This window comes from Grus americana, chromosome 7 (genome assembly GCF_028858705.1).
Source record: "Grus americana isolate bGruAme1 chromosome 7, bGruAme1.mat, whole genome shotgun sequence".
Taxonomy (NCBI): domain Eukaryota; kingdom Metazoa; phylum Chordata; class Aves; order Gruiformes; family Gruidae; genus Grus; species Grus americana.
Genome location: NC_072858.1, coordinates 25,065,583 through 25,069,493, shown reverse-complemented (window position 1 = coordinate 25,069,493; position 3,911 = coordinate 25,065,583).

Below are 3,911 nucleotides of genomic sequence, written 5' to 3'. Positions count from 1 at the left end.
ACAAACGCCATCACTCCGAATGCCCGCGCCCCCCCCCCCCCCTTTCTTCCCCCAGATTTATATGCTGAAGGTGATGTCATATGGTATGGAATATCCCTTTGTTCAGTTGAGGTCAGCTGTCCCGGCTGTGTCCCCTCCCAACTCCTTGTGCACCCCCAGCCTACTTGCTGGTGGGGTGAGAAGCAGAAAAGGCCTGGGCTCTGTGGAAGCACCACTCAACAATAACAAAAACATCTCTATATTATCAACACTGTTTTCAGCACAAATCCAAAACATAGCCTTGTACTAGCCACTATGAAGAAAATTAACTCCATCCCAGCCAAAACCAGCACACTGCATTTATATAGCAAGAGGGAAAAGGGCTAAACTAGTAAAAAGAAAAAGAAAGCATGAGGTTTTTTAAGCAAACCTGTAACATTTCACATCCAGCTGGCATAGGGCGAGACTTCAGGTTTTGCAAGCTGACATGCTCCTTTAGTGTGAAACGGTGACGCTAGTCAAGATCCAACTCAGACCTTGGGCTCTCTCTGTTACAAGCCATGGAGGCTCTTGCTGGGACCTTCACAAGTCCTTTTAGCTTCAAATCTATGGAAAATACTCAGAACTTGAAAAGACCACAAAATACTGGAGGTCGCAGCCAGACATCACACCCTGGGGCATGGCTATCGACAGCCTCACTGCTGGTCGGAGGGAAGGAAGGTGTCCCCTTGCACACGTAAAGCAAGGGGCACGCTCAGGGCACGCTGCCCGCCAGCGCACTGCAGGGCGGCAGCAGTGCCAGACAGAAATGTCCTCCTCTTGGCTTGCAACCCAGCGCTCCAAATCACATTCCCCAAATTTCCCTGTTTTAATGGAAAGCCAGAACCTAGTGTCATCGTGTCAGAGCAAAAATGAGCAATGCCTCTAACAAATCCAAAGCAGCAGCTCTGCATTTCGATTACTCTTTTACGCCCAATTGGCCACATTTAATCTTGTGAAGAACTCGAAGCAGATATTTGCTTCAGTGCAATTACAGCCACATACAGAACATTGGCAAATGCAAACAATATAGAATTTCCACTTGACGGCAGATTAATTTGGTGTGATGTTTTCCCTTGAGAGGTCTTAAAGGCCTGCAGTTCTCAAAGTACCCTGCAGTTTGTATTTACAGTACTATGGATGTTGAATAGAAAGAGAGAAGCATATACTCATTCTGAACTGAAGTTTCCTTTGCCTCCATACATTAAAAAAAATTAACTGAGCATAGCACACTTCCACTGCTTTTCTCATAATGCAATATGGAAACATGATTTCCCTGCAGAGCCTATAGAGAAATTCAGGTGGTATTTCCACTTTTATAAACATAGCAAGTAAAACACAAGCAATGCTACAGACTAATTTCCTCTCAGGGAACAGAGAGACAGGTCTTCCCTCCAGAAAGGGTCCCATCCTTTGAGACTGGTGTAAGCGTCCAGAAGGGAGCTTATAGCTAATGATGGAAAAAATCAGTGAAGTTATAGCTTTCACAGGCCTCTTACTGGCTGCCACAGCAAGGAGATTAGATTTCAGTGAGCATGGTGTTTGAACCGCTCCTGGCACTTGGGTCTCCTCCACCTTGGTCTGCCTGGGGATCATTTTTTATTGCAGACCATGCCGAAGCCGTTTTGTGAGTAGTCTTTTCAGTTGCCTTACTAACCACTCCCTTCACCTCTCTGTAACTCAGCCTATGCCAAGCCAAATGGCACTATATTAAAGCACAAGGTTATATATGAAACACAACGTTCTAAAATCTCCGTGCGTTGAGCCCAGCAGGACAGGTCATAATTCCCAGCGAGTTGCACGCCTGGAAACATCTGTGGTTGCAGGGCAGAACTGAAAGTGAACAACTTTTCTCAGAGTGACTGAGCCTAAATTTACCCCAGCTAAGGCCTGCTGGCCACTGCAGGACTACTTCAGCTGGCCAAGGACAGCCGTAGATTCCCCTGCCACGCGTGACTTGCGCGGGAGCAGTAAGTCCGGTGGGAGCTGCAGCCCACCAGGAAAGCCAGGGCACCGGCAAAGCAGGACTGCTGGCTGGATGTCACCGTACAGGTGTATAATGGACACTTCCTTTTCAACCTGGAAAAACAAAAACAACCAAACAACAAAGAACAAAAGGTCAAAACACTGACCCAAAGACAATCATGTAGCTATCCAACCCCAGGACATAAAATCCCCTTTTCTAGAAAAGCCTGGGCTGGTTCCAGCACTTTGCATTGCTGCAAAGTTCAGGCAGGGGGAGGCAGGTCCCCCCATCTCCTCGCAGTTTCTCCACCCTCCAGCAGATGACAGTACCTGAACCCACCACCACCTTCCCTCTATGCAAGGGCTGCAGCATCATGGAGGCGGCATGGCGGGGGCACAAGTGCAGGCTCAGTAGTTGATGACAATTAAGCAGTCCTAATGTCTGATTGTGTGTTGCACACTGAGGTGGCTTATTGCCCCTGTGCTTAGTTAAGCAAAAGTCTCTTAAAATTACAGCTGGAATCAAAACACAGAAAATGAAAACAATATTGGGGATGGTTCCAGGTATATCTTGCGCTACAATTTAAAGATCCAGAGTTGCTGACTCTTTGCAAGCTACTAGTTTGGCCTGAGAAACAAAGAACACCTTCTTTCCACCACAGCCATGCCTGCTAACAAGAAGGCATTTGGTCCTGGCGTGCAGCTGTCAATTTTGCTGCTGCTGAGTCAGGCAGAGGAAGCCCCGCTCTCCCCTGCAGGTGTACTGCCTCTGCAGCGCCAGCTATCATCACACTTGTCCAGCGCCCTTGCTAAATATTACCTGCCAAAAGCAATGTCAGTTGAGACTGCAGGAAGGGTGGAAGTGATCAGAATGGCAGGTTCAGACATATTAATGGACAGAGCAGCATTGATGCTACCATCTTTTCCATGCCTACTCCTTACCCAGTGCAGAGCAGACACTGAGCTTTATTTACGAGCACCTACCCATTCTGTGTGCTTATGAAGGAGCAACGTCCAGTGCTGCGGTGGAGCTGGTGTACTTCCCACACAGGGAGCCTGTGAGGGAGGAGGGGCATCTTAGCCCCTTTTCACAGACAAGGCACCTGGACGACTTTGCCTGAGCTGCAGCAGGATTTTGGGGAAAAGCACAACGGGATTGCTCTCCAGCTTCCAGAATTGGCACGAAAGCATGAGAATAGTTTTCTCACATGAGATATCTTGCCTTCACCAGCTTTTCCTCCCAGGCTTTCAGCAATGATAAATACAGAGAATATTGCTGCGGGCATGTCTGCACTGTGTTATTTATCCTTTGGATTTGCACTTAGGGTTTTATTTGTAAAAGGAAAGTGGGACCATAAATCTGCTCTGCAAGGAGCCAAGGGAAGGGAGGATAGAAATTTTCAACAAGTTTCATGGAAGGAGATGATGCCAATGACAGGTTTCCCATGGAAAGAAATGCCAGCCAGGATATTGCCCAGGTATGCACCATGTATAGTGGCAACAACTAAGAGTGTCAGCCTTTTTCTTGTCAGTGCATTAATTCATTCCTCCTTGCACAGGTAGCTTTGGGGTTTCTGCAGCAAGAATGGCCCTCTGATGGAACCTTCTTAATTCATAGCTTTTGCCTTTTTTCTCAAAAAAAACCCCAAACCCCGCACAAACCAAAAATAGCCACAAACAAGAAACAACACCCCCCCCCCAAAAAAAAAACAAAAAACCCCCCCAAAAAACCACCAAATACCACCAAAACACAACACTTAACTGGGACCAGAATAGACTACAAAGCTGAAAAACTACGTGTGACCAATACTAACTTGTCAGGGTTGAGTATCAAGCCACTGGCCAAGCCTAAGTTGACCACATTCCAGAGAAACCATTCTGTTCATGGCCTTCATGACTGATGAACGAACATATGATTGCTCTTCAGA